The sequence below is a fragment of the Aotus nancymaae genome, unplaced genomic scaffold (genome assembly GCF_030222135.1).
Source record: "Aotus nancymaae isolate 86718 unplaced genomic scaffold, 86718_ANA_hifiasm-v0.15.2.pri h1tg000010l, whole genome shotgun sequence".
Lineage (NCBI taxonomy): Eukaryota > Metazoa > Chordata > Mammalia > Primates > Aotidae > Aotus > Aotus nancymaae.
The window spans coordinates 52830204-52843969 of NW_026988421.1; the positions used below are offsets into that span (position 1 = coordinate 52830204).

A 13766-nucleotide genomic window follows, 5' to 3' on the forward strand; every position below is an offset into this window, starting at 1 on the left:
CTCCACTGCACTTCAACCTGTCACCCAGGCTGGAGTGTAGTGGCATGACCATCGCTTACTGTGGCCTCAACCTCCCATGCTCTGCCTCCAGAGTAGCTGGGACTACAGGCACTTGCCACCATGCCCCACTAATTTGTTTATTTTCTGTAGACACAGGGTCTCACTATGTTGCCAGGGCTGGTCTCGAACTCCTGGGGTCAAGTGATCCTCTCACCTTGGCCTCCCAATGTTCTAGGATTATAGGCATAAATTACCATGCCTGCTCAAATAGAACTTTCAAATTATAACTAATAACAACTGAGCTTCTAGTACTTAAAACACATGTCTAAGAGAAAGTACACTATATTAAATCAACTTTTAAAATTGTGTCATGGATAGAAGGCAATTGAAAATGTTTAAGCTATTTTCACACGTCGACACTGGATGAAAATAAAAAATTACAACTAAATGGCCCTATTGTTCCAGGTACCTTAACATTAAGCTGCATCTGACTGGTATTTACATTTGCAAGATCCAAGGATATAGTTATGTGAACAACAGCCCAGTCAATACATACAGAGAAAAGTTACTTCAGATCTGATTAGATCTTTAGTAACCTTGATCTTTCCAGAAAGATAAACATTAATAATGTGAGTTTGGGGAAGTTGTATCAAGGCTAAACATTCCAATTAAAATTCATCATGTGTTCTAACTCAGAATCAATCTTGTGTAAAAGTGTCAGATAGTTGGACTTGTCAGTGTCAGGTATTTACTTCAATCAAAAAGGTAAAAAAGCCATTTACATAGGTTAGAATTTTACATAATCTCCAATTTGGATTATACAGGTTCCATATAATTACAATAACATGCTCTACAAAAATATACAGACATTTTGTGCATAAAAATGAATAACCTTAAATAGAGAAGTAACTAACTGGAGATTAACCTAAGAAAAACTGCTAAGAGTCCATAACAATTATATTCTTCTCAATTATAAATATTATTCCAGAGTTAAAGACACTCACTTTCTTTAAACTTATGAACACTGTAAAAAGAAAAAAAAAATAAGTACTGAAAAAAGGAAAACCACAGTACTAATATAACTACACAAAAACGCAAACAGATTCAGAGTCCACACTGTTTCCTTGGATTCCAAAACACACCACTGGCCTTTACATGGTCTGAAGGATCTTGAGCTACAAGATCTGCTATGGAGCCTACACATCACTGTGTAGATTATGAAACATATTTATTTGTGCCTTAACAAAAAGAACACTGAGAACCATCATTAATAACAGTCTACAGTCCAAATTCACAACTCACTTATTTATCCTCCACTGATTTGAGAACTAAGAGAAGTTGGCTCTCTGGATGTTAGTAGCTGATTTGGAGATAATCAAACGATTGTTTTGCCTCAGTCAGTTTTTGTTTTGGAACTGTGATTTTAACTTTACATTCACTTTCAATACAGAAATTTGCTTCCTTAAACATGCACCAGTTTGAGTCCAGGTCAGCAGATTATAAGGCTGCCTGAACTGCCAAAGCAGCAATCTGTCCACTCTGAGACTGTCTCCCTCTAAAGTCTACCTACCCTAGCCTACCTTCCCGGAATGGGGTCCTGTATAACCTCAGGATGACTCCTCTACGTTTTTATTAATAAGAGAAAGTGAACTCTTTCAAAACTAGACAAGCCACACTCTCAAACAAGCAAAATCAAAATCAGCAATTGACTTGGTCAAAACTTCCGAGTCTTCTTTTGAAGACTTCTCCTTGATTCCTTGAGGATTTTTAGAGATGACGAAGAAAGGAAAAACATGACATGGGCAAGATTTGTGTTTCAAGGGCGATTCTACATAACTTAAAACTAGGTGAACTTTTGTTTTCAAGACGATTCTAATGTGCCTCACTTTTAAAACACGCAGCATTTATTCTTTTAAAAAATCGGTAAAGCAAGACCCAGGATTAAAAAAAAAAAAAGTCCTAAAAGGTATGTGAGAGGTAAGTCTCCCTCCTCACCCTCTCATTTGTCTCCCCAACCCCCTTCCCGGGACAACTATTGTTTCTCAGGAACCCTGCCCTAGCCATTCTATGCACATGCAAACGTAAGCGAGTGTTTTAAACCAATTATCCCACATTATACACACAGTTGCAGCTCCAAAATTGCTATTAAAAGCCTCCGGGCTTAAAGGTGGCAATCTGCTGAGGGGTGTGGGGTGGGAAGAAGGAGACTCATCTAGATGCTGCTGTTTTGCTCGTCAGGCACCCGATTTCCACTTCGTGTTTTTGCTTCCATGCCTTTACAAGGCTCTCGGAGATCGAGGAGAAGGTAAACCCACCAAAGCCACCCCCGGGCACTGCCACGATCGCCACCCCACTCTGCACGTTTCTGTCTCAATCTATAAAGTATATTCTATACTTTAACGGAGTTAATGCGACTCACTTTCAAAAAAGAAAAAGGAGGAAAAAAAGCCTAACTCTGAAGGGAACTTTGAGAACCAGGTGATTTCAGAACCAGGTGATTTCCTCCCCGCCAAACGTGCAGCCTCTGCAGCCTGCTTGGGTCGTGTCCTTAGGAAGGGTTCAGCCTGGCAAGGGGTTGGAGGGGCAAGCCAGGAACAAGGAAGCCCCAAGACGGGAGACCGAGGCGAGGGCGTCCTGAGCCCGGGGCCCGCTTTTTTCCCTTCTAGACTAATGTTTCCAAGCAGATGCCCCAAGTCCTCGGGCCGCCCTCTCTCCTGGGGATGCTTCAGCACTGGGACCGAGTTCCAGCTGGCGCCTGTGTCCCGGGCCGCAACTTCAGCCCCGCGCTCCGGGCGCAACCGGACCCCCACGATCTGCAGGAACCAGGTCCCCTCCGCTCGCCTTCCCAGAGCCTCGCGGCGGCGCCTGGCACCCCAGGAGAGCAGGACTCCAGGCAGGCTCCAGGGCTCCTGCCCCCAACCCCGCCCGGGCCTCCCGCCCGCCCGGGTCCCCGCGTGCCCCTGGGTGAAGGCAGCCACAGGTAGGGGGGCGGCGCGGCTCTCACCTGCGCAGGAGCGGAGTCCTCGGCGCCTGCGGGAGAGGAGGAGGCAGAGGAGGCCATGTTGTGGGGCTGCTGCTGCTGCTCCTTCCAGGAACTCCAGTCTCTCCTCCCCGTCCCTCTCCTCCGGCCCCCAGACGTGGGACTTCTTGGGAAAAAGTTCGGCCGCGGCTCAGGAACACCAAGCGCGGCCCCGCGACGCCCGCCCCGCGCGGCGCCTCCTCCTCCTCCTGCTGTGTCCGCGGCGACCGCCAGGTGCCAACGCGGGCCGGTGAGCGGGGGGCGGGCCTGGCCCAGGTAGAGGCGCGGCCGGGCCGGAGGCCGAGGCTGCGCTGCTCCCAGCTCCCTGCGATCACACCCAGTGGGCCAGGGGCCAGGGGCCAGGGTAAGAGGCGAATGGCCTCAGGGTGACTGGGGGCATCAGAGGCAGCTCCAGGAAGAAAGGGAGAGTGAGTCCCCTTTCCTCCGGGCTGCTGAACAGAGTTTCATTAGCCATCTCCATAATGATAATAATTAATAATAATAAAATAACATTCTGCGATTTCCTGGTGCTTGTTAGGGCTTAAGGGGATAAAATCATCGTTAGGCAATTTGGGTTTTGCATTATTGTTATTATTAATCTGTAGAGTACGATCTATGTAAAAGCAATGCTTGCCGGGCAGATAGCTTCCAAGCAATGCCCGCAGACAGACTCCCTTCCACCCCGCCGAGGTCCCGGCAGCACTCAGATTGCTTCAGCTACGTGCCCAATTAAAATATGAAACTCCGGAGCTGTCCGGGGTGTGACGAAGGCACTGAGCCTGATCCAGCAACGGAATGGGGAGCAGGACCTCTGAGTGTCCTTGTTTCTAGGAGCTCTTATGACAAGGGTTTTGCTGCACTCCTGTCCTGCCCAAGGCCAGCGGGATAGGTGGATATCAGGCCGCTGCCCCCACAGAATTTACTATTCTAGTTGGCGAGGGGAGCAATTGCCCTCACTTAATGTCTCCCAAAGGGAGGACATCTCACTTGGAGTCAGGGAAGATGCGAGCAGGGCCAGGGCGTTAAATGACTATGAATCACATAGTAAAAAATGTATTTCTTTTTGGATTCTCTTTCAGTTCTTCCGCATACAAGGAGAAAGTATTCTCTCTCAAACAGTAAACTCCCTTTTATCACGGAGCAGGCCCCAGGCTCAAAGCCCTAGGTAAGCACTGGTATCTAACTGGAATTTATAACATTGTTTCATTTTCATTGTTTAGTTTCACTGTTTATTGATGCTGTTATTTTCCATTTAAGGCAGGTGAAAGCGGGTTTTCTATTTAAGGTAGGGATTCAGATGTTCTTTCCTAAGCAAGTATGTATGTTTAAAAAATATTTTAAAAGAGTAATTGTCCAGGTGGGACTGAGATATGCAAAATTTCAAAAGGTAGGCAGGGAATAACTAAAGTATGGGAAACATACGTTTGCCAACAAGCAACAGCTAAATACCGGAATGATTTCATTACCAGAGAACACTACAGCGAGTTAGCTGTAACTCCCATCTAACACCTTGCTCATTTTCTCCGTAACACATAAAACTGAAATAACATTTATCTGGCATTAGCTCTGTGTTGGAACCTGTGCTAAGCACTTTATTCATGTTGTCTCATTTAGTCTTCACAAAACCCTTACAAGACAGGCAGCATAATCTGGAAACTGAATCTCAGAAACATTATTTAGCCAAGGTCACATGCTACTAGAGCAACAATAACTCTTTAGGCATTCTTCACATGAGATTTATAATCGACTTCCGAATTAGCAAGTTCATAAACCCCTTGAAATTGTATGTTAAATTCTGTGTGCTATTTCACAGGGAGAAAGCACATCATTTTCAACTTTTCAAAAGGATTTGGGTGTCCCCAGAAGGTTAAGAACCACTGTCATCATTATTTACAAGGCTATCCTATGCCTTGGATTTTCAGGTCCACTGGGGCAAAGGTCCTGTTTGCTTTTATCTCTCACTGCACCTAGCCTATCCTAGTTCTCTATCCCTTCAGGCACTCATAAAAATTGGTTGCCCAAATTGAATGTGTGAGGCAGACAATACAAACTACAAGGGCCAGGTGTTGGTGGCTTGGGAGGCACATCACCTCAGTAAAGCCTCCACAGACACAGACAGGTATTTTTACAAGCCAACTCCCTGGCACCGATACAGTCACAAGAGCCATCCTAAACAAGAGGCAAGCAGCCAGCCAGGTAGACAATAGAGGGAGAAAAAAAAACCTCTACAGGAAGTTAGCATAAGGAGCAGCACCTGGGAGAGAAGCCCAGAAAGGGGTACTTCCCTGCAGAGCTATTCCTGGCCAGTCTGTTTATCTGGCCGTCTGTTTCTGAGAAATACTTGTGTTCAGGAGCATCAAAGACACTTCCCCTCCTCCAGAGGCAGGCTGCAACACAGCTGAGAAGCTAACTGCAAGAAGTAACTGACAGTCTGGCAACATCGCTCCTACCTTTAAAAACTAAACCAAAAATCTTTCCGTGCAGTCTGTTTGTCTCTAAGTTTTCCTTCTCTGTTTCTCTTTTCACAGCCAAGTATCTTAAAGGGATAGTAGTTGACACTGGGGTCCTTATGTTCTCACTTGCACTCTCCTTTATTTATAGTTATCAGGCCTCTGCCCTTCCTCAGCTACTGAAACTTTTCAGATTATAGTTGATCTCCTCTTTGCTACAGCCATGAAAGTCTTTTCTAGACCCTTATCTAGGTTATTTTTCAAGAGCACTTGATAGGGCTGACTGTTATCTCCTCCTTAAACATATTCTGGGACTTTGACCTCCATCTGCCTTATTTCTCATATCATGCTCTCTTTATGATCTTATTCACATTAAGGCTTAGCTATTGCATAATGACTCCCAAATCCATCTAAGACAATTTCCCTGAATCCCAAACCCAAATTCATCTTATCCAAAATGGAAAACACCATTTCTCCTTTTCTGCCACCCAGGACAACAGAATCATGTACTCTACAAATGCTCCCTAGCTTAGCTCCACCAAGCAACCAAGACCTTGAAGTCAGGGGAGGAGACTCTGTCCCCTACCTCCCAACCCAATCAAATACTCAGTCCTTAAATGTCCCTTCTTATTTATCTCCACCACATCCCTGCCTTTGATTCTCTAAGGGCTATGATTTATTGAGCAATTACTATGTGCCAAACCATGCCAACTTGCATTTTCTCATCATTTCTTACCTAGACAACTTCAATATCCTCCTAATTTTGTGTAGTATATCAGCTCTGTCCAATCTTATGGTTTGTCTAAAATTTCAAATCTGTTCATATGATTATACAATGTCAAAATATTACTTAGTAGCTCATTCTGTCTTTCACAATAAAGGTTAACTCAGCATGAGTCCTTCTCCACTTCTTCCACTAGATCTCAGTTGCTCTCCATCAGCATTTCCATCTCCATCCCCTTCTCCATCTACTTCGGCAACCCACAAACACAGCCGTTCTGAATTACTTGCAGTTTCCCCCCAAACACCAAGGCCATTGTCTTTCTACAAGCCATTTCTTCTGCCTAGAAAACCTTTCTCCCCATCCTCCAGTTCTCTGCTTCACACATCTTCTCTGCCTGGTTAACTCCTATTCATCCATCAAGACTCCGCTCAGAAAATACATCTTCAGGGAGGCCTTCCGTGACTCTTTTCCTATTACAGTGTAGTTTGTTGCCCTTTCTTTGTTCTGCCAAAATACCCTGCAGCATAACTCTAACAATTTTGAAGAATATGTTCCCAAACACTTTCTGCAATTCAGAAACCTAAACAATTACAAAAACTAGACACCTAAAGAATTGACATAAGGGTATTTATACTGTTTATTCCATTTAGTATGACTAGTTCTATGTCTTAACTATGAGGGACTTCCCCAGGCCCTTTTACTGCTATTATGTGATATATAGTGCATATGCCATATCACTATTCTAAGAATTCAGAATTGTGAACATATTTGCCTTCAGGGGTTTCAGATAAGGGTTATAGATCTATATAACCATTGCTTTCCTTGCTTATGTCCCACTTTAATCATGAGCTTCTTGATGCTTTGACTGTATCTTTTTCATGTCCAAATCACCATGACCTAATGCAGCATCTGGCTCAGTAGAATTTTGCTGAATAAATTAAGGGTATAGTTATGAACTTGGACTGTATTTCATCGAACTGATTCCCAAGGTTGAAACCCGACACCTCCCCTTGCTTCCCAAATGACTGTTCCTCCTCTAGGCTACTATACACCTTGCATACATGTCACATTTCTTCCTCCCTTCCTCTCTTCCTTTCTTCTTTCCTTCCTTCCCTCCCTCCCTCCCTTCCTCCCTCCTTTCTTTCTTTTTCTTCTTTCTTTCTTTCCCTCCCTCCCTTCCTTCCTTCCTTCCTTATTGACGGAGTTTCACTCTTTTTGTCCAGGCTGGAGTGCAATGGTGTGATCTCAGCTCACCACAACTTCTGTCTCCCAGGTTCAAGCAATTCTCCTGCCTCAGCCTCCCAGGTGGCTGGGATCACAGGCATGCACCACCATGCCCAGCTATACATGTCACATTTCTAACTATAGAATAATTGTTTGCACATCTGTCTTGCCAGTGAGACTGAGCAGGTTGAGAAGAAAGATGATAATATATTTACTGATCATTGCATTTCTGAGTTTGCAGTGCCTAATATGTCAGGCATATTATATACACTAGGAATCCATTTTGTTAAATGATAGAGGGTAGAAAGGAAGAAGGGAGAGAGAAAGAAAGGAAAGGAAGTGTTCGTTTGTTTGTTTCAGATGAAGTCTGGTGGAAGGTGACTTAATCTCTATTTAGAGAACTGTAACAGTGGGTTCCAAACTCAGTCACTTCATAATATTTGTCCTTTTCCTTTTTTTTTTTTTTTTTTTTTTTGTCACTGGAGTGCAGTGGTACAATCATAGCTCCCTCAACCTCCTGAGTAGCTAGGATTAACAGCAACATAACACCCCACTCAGGTAATTTTTTGATTTTTCATAAAGACAGAGACTCGCTATGTTGCCCAAGCTGGTCTCAAACTCCTGGGCTCAAGCAATCCTCTCACCTAGGCCTCCCAAAGTACTAGGAATTATAGGCATGAGCCACTGGACCCTGTAGTTCATCACATTCTTTCATCACCTTTGTTATTTAATGTTTTTATTTACATTAATTTACTTTTTAATCTAAATCACATTCTTTCATCACCTTTGTTATTTAATGTTTTTATTTACATTAATTTACTTTTTATCTAAACACATATTTTACCCTTTATCCCATTTTGTTAAAGGGAAGCTGAGGTACAGGGAAATACAGCCACTGAGTCAGGGTCACATAGACCAGGACTGGCCAATTAGAGCCACCAGATCTTCCTTCCTAGGCATCCATTGCTTGAAGCTGGAGACTCTGGTCTGTTCCTCATGATCACACTGTGGTCACATGGTTAGGTCCCTCAAATGGTGCGATGCACAAGCCGCTGGTGTTTCAGTTACACTCCCGCCAATTTGAACAAATTTGGTCAAACTCTAATCATGTTTCCCATAGTAGATAAATGATCAGGACCTCCCCGACAGTCCCAGGCTGGCTGACCATGGACAACAGGACTCTCACTTTACTTGGTACCATAAGGAACGACATAGTACCTTACATTTACTATTTTCTTATAAAGAATATCACAAAGAATACAGATGTAGAGATGCATAGGGCAAGATACGGGGGAAGGGGTGTGAAAGCTTCCGTGCCCTCCCTGAGGGACCACTTTCCCGACACCTCCATGTGTTCGGTCATCTGGAAGTTCTGAACACACTTATCTTTAAAAGAAACTTTCTTTTAGTATCTTCGGAAAAATCACTTTCACATGCACTAAACACACGGGATTAAAACAAAGTATTATTGTATTATACCTTTCTTGTTTTATTCTATATTCTGCCTGAAGCCCTCTCTGTCAAAAAGAAAACTTAGCAAGCACTAAAGGGACAGGAAAACCAGAACGGGATGCAAACTTTCTCCTTGACATTATCAGGAGGGAAAGAGAAGCAGAAAAGGTAGTCACATATTACGTGATTCAATATTATTTAATCCCCTGTCCTTAAGCCACCTAATGTTATCAAGAACCATCAGTAGAAAGGGGACTGTATGAACTTTCTTCTCTCCCACTCACTCAGCTTCTAAATTTATGACATTTCTTCACAGCTACCATGAGACACTGTTCCTTCCAGAGTAGTTTTTACTATAATTAGACACTAACAATTATGTTTAAACAGCAGAATTTTTTTACCTGACCATTCGCAAGAGAGAAAAGCTGGTTTCTTACATAGTGTCTATGAAATCTCCAAGAAACAAGGAAACAAGAGTTAATACAGAAAGTTTTAGCCTGTGAGAAATTTCGTTTAAAGTTCAAGAGATGATGTTTAATGAATGTGTGTTTCTTTCACAAAAGAAGTAATAGGAAACATCTCTCAAGTAGAAGAGACATATATTTGCTTACCACAAGCCATGGAGAGTATGATAGTATGTAGAAATATGTCCCTTAATTTGTGTATTTATGAGGGAAAACAGCTCACCAAACACAAAGTTGAACCAAAATGTTTTCTCTCCTGTGGCTTTTGGCCTTTCCCCTCAAGAATGGTCTCAACTGGGTAGAAACTCATACTTCTAAACACACAATAAAGATCATGGCTTAGCAATCTTTTTATCAAGGCCAAGTGGAATGAGAGTATAGTGTTTATTTATTGAGTTAGTGTTGCAATCCCATGTAGGATATGGTTAAGTGACTTATTTTAGTGTCTATTTCCATTTCTTAATCCTTTGGGTTTTTGCAAACATTTGAAAGGAAATAGAGATTATCTGATATATTCTGTAAAATGACAAACATTTTCTGACTCAACATATTTGAGATAACTAGTTGTTGATTTTAAAAATCCAGGCCCAAAGTAGTTTATGAAATAGGATAAGAAACTTCATAGTAGAGTTACAGAAGACAAAATAATCAGTATGATTCATTCTACTTTATTTCCACATTTTGATCAGAACTTTTCATCATTTCTTTTTATTCACTTTGGTCTGGGATTTCAAAAACATTTAAGGCAATGGCAATATGTAATATCAATCCTTAAAAATACACATATAAAGTTAATAGAAAGCAAAACTAATTAGTGATGGAAAATAAACTGGTAACTTTTAGCCACTTATTAATAAGGAAAAGCAAACTTTGTTATCTTTGCCTGAATTCCCAGTGAATTGAACTGTGTTGGTTCTAGTTGAAGGTGTTTAGGAAAGAAAAGGAAAGAGAAACTTTGTTTTGTTCATTGGCATCTAGGACACAGGGGAAGAGGAATAAAAACCTTCAGAATAGAATTTGGGGGAATGAAGAGGACCAGACTTTTAATTAAAATATTTTCATCTGGCTAGGTACAGTATTGTAATCCCAGCATTTTGGGAGGCTGAGGCAGGTGGATCACTTGAGCCTAAGAGTTTGAGGCCAGCCTGGGCAAAACATCATCTCTAAAAAAAAAAAAAAAAAAAAAAAATTAAAAATGAGCCAGGCGTGACGGTATGTGCTTGTGGTCCCAGCCATTTCTGAGGCTGAGGCAGGAGGATAGCTTGAGCCCAGGAGGTGGAGGCTGCAGTGAACTGCAATTGCACCACTGCACTTCTGCCTGGGCAACAGCAAGACCCTGTCTCAAAATAAAAAATTATTTTTATTTCTTCCCACATATTCCTCTCAGTTCTTCCTTGTTTCACCCTTTACGCTACTCCATTCTGATTCTAAACCAGAATTAGGCTCCCTCAATTCAGACATCTTTTCATTTTGTTTCTGAACAAAGGGAAAAAATAATCATGAAGGTACTTGACCTACTTCATGCATGCTTTGATTCTAGTGCCAGTGGAATTGCCTGTTTTAGCCTTTGTGTTTTATAAAACTGTTTCTAATGGCCTCATATGGGACTTCTTCACCTAGGAATGCTAATCATATACTATTTATGTGATATAAAGCCTTGAACTTCAAATCTGGATTTTTCGGTTTAAACCAGAAAGTAAATAAAGAAATTAAATTTAATAAAAATAGAAGCATACCAACACAGCTCCTCAAAACTATGTGCAAACCGGCTTTGCTCTGAGAGACCCCCAAATTTTTTGTTACTTGGACATCCTATAACTGATCATTTCATTTTACTACAATCTTCCCCTTGTCCACTCTTTCAAGTATAATATATTGCTTGCTTAAATTTCATATTGAAAGTTTTAAAAAGCCATATGAAATTATTCCAGATACCCGCAGGCTACTAATAAAACCGTAATTAGGGATCACCAACTTAGTAAAAATTGATAACTAGAGAAACAGTCTTCATAATCTTCAGCCCAGGCAGTACCTTCTTTCCATATTATCATCCCTTTCTGTTCTGTGCACATGCATTTCATGCTTCTGCATAGAGTTAAACAAGTTTCTAAACTCCAATAGGGTGTCATGCCCCAGAGCCATTTACATCATAATTATAGTAGAGTCAAACATTTATATTAAAATTGTTGGCAGATGCCAATTAAGACTCTAGAAAAATTAATCTTTTTTGGAATGTTTCTTACAGATGGAGATAAAGTATCTTGAGGAAGGAGGAGAGGGTATTTCTTCATTTATACAAAGGTACTCACATGGAGCTGGGGACAGTCCTTCCCCAAAAGGAAACATTAAACTCAATTTCCATGAAAGCAAGGACTGTGACTGTCATGTCTACCATTGTGTATCCCAGCACCTAGCACTGGACCTAGTATAAATTTTGTGCCAAGTTAATATTTATTGATTGCATGGGTGAACTCTCTATTTTATTTATGGTTCTTCCAATTTATTGCTAGCTGTTTTCCACTACTTGTCTTCTCTTACACTAAAATTATACATCTAGAATGAATTATTTTAGTAAAATTATTGATGAACATAATGGAAATATAGGGGCACTATATAAATGTTACATACTATTGGTTGATTTGTGTGATGATGACATTTGAAGTTTATTTAAAATGCTTCCTTTTATTAATCAAGTCTTTACAGCTGGGGCCTTTTCTTTTGCAGAGCACTTAAAAAATATAGTGCACGACACACCACTAACGTTCCTCTGAATTATCTGCCTCCTTCTTGTAAAGATACATCTCATTTCTCTTACATTCCTTCTACCTTCTACTCTTCATTACAATCTAAATCAGGGATCAGTAAACTTTTAATTTAAAGGGCCAGCCTGTAAATATTTTAGGCTTCGCAGGCCATTATAGTTTCTGTTGCAACTATTCAACTTTGCTATTGCAGTGTGGAAGCGGCCACATCTAACAAACAAGCATGGCTCTGTTCCAATAAAATGTATCAGCAAAAACAGGTAATGGACTGAATGGGCCATAGCTTGCTGATACTGATCCAGATTACTAGCACACTGTCCTTTGCTTTTCTAGAATGTCACTGTATACTTAGTATGTGCTGGGGATTATCACATTTAATGCCCAGAACAAATTTCCAAGAGAACGTTATTATACCCTTTTCATAGGTAAGGAAAATCATACTTAAAAGGCTGATTTGATCAGCTCCCCCAGCCAGTGAGTCAAGTAGCCATGTCTGTCCATGTGACAGCCCCATCTCCTTTCAGTGGCCACTGTCTCTCACATGCATTGTGTCCTAATTTACCTCCTTGCTTCCCTTCCTCCTCCCTACAATTGACTCTCCTCACAGAATCCAGAATGATTTTTTTAATGTAAATTACATCATGTGACTTCCCTACTGAAAACCCTACAATAGCTTCTCTTGCCTTTGAAATTAAATCCAAACTCCTCACCTTGCCTACAAAGTCTGACATTGTCTGGCCCCTGCCTGCCTCTCTGACCTCATCTTTGCCCCATTCTTCTCCTGAAGGCCCCAGCCACACCAGCGTGAGTTCTGTTTCCAAGCCATGCCTTCTCCCTTATGGGCGCTGCCCATCATGTTCCTTCTGCCCAGATCATCTTCTTCCCTGCTCTTCCCCCAAGTCTTCCTCATTTGCTTCCTCCTTGTCATTTGAATGACAGCATCTAAGTCACTCTCTGTCCCGTGTCCCCTGCCCCAAGAAGCCTTTCCTGATCCTCCAATCTATGCTTTATCATCAAACCTTTTTTTTCTCTGCATAGTGCTTATTACTATGTAGATTTTCTATTGTTCATGACCTGTTTACTTCACTAGAATATAAGCTCTATAGAAGCAGGGGTCTCTTTCCCTCTTATTCATCACTATATTGACTCTGAGTATACGGTAGTGCTTGGCATTTAGTAAGGACTTAATAATTATTTATAAATATCTGATAAATGAATGTTTGTTAACCCAACTTCCATGCTCTTCATCACATTTTACTGCCTCCCAGGACTGGCTGAGGCCATTTCCCATGACACACATCATAGTGTTTTCGGGGAGAAGCATTTGGTTTGTGCTGCTCTATTCACACTCCTTAAATTTTAGTCCCATGGACATAGCAGACAAAAACAAAATACATGAACAATGTTTGGCCAGTTAGTTCAATGACCAAAGATGAAGATATGGTCCATTCAATGAATAATACCCTTAAAAGTGACAGCTCCATCTTGATGTGGCTAAAATTTGATTGTTTAGGTAAGCAGTCTTGGCTGGGAGTGGTGGCTCACGCCTGTAATCCCAGCACTTTGGGAGGCTGAGGCAGGCAGATCACCTGAGGTCGGGAGTTCAAGACTAGCCTGACCAACATGGAGAAACTTCATCTCTACTAAAAATACAAAATTAGCCAGGTGTGG

At 41.7% G+C, this 13766-nt stretch overlaps 1 long non-coding RNA gene across 1 annotated transcript; it reads left to right on the forward strand.

The window, feature by feature from the left end:
• Positions 1–3299: 3299 nt before the first annotated feature.
• On the forward strand, positions 3300–11932 carry LOC135274006 (uncharacterized). Its single transcript, XR_010341796.1, has 3 exons — positions 3300–3383; positions 4099–4184; positions 11579–11932. It is a non-coding gene; the product is annotated as an uncharacterized LOC135274006 (long non-coding RNA).
• The last annotated feature ends 1834 nt before the right edge of the window (positions 11933–13766 follow it).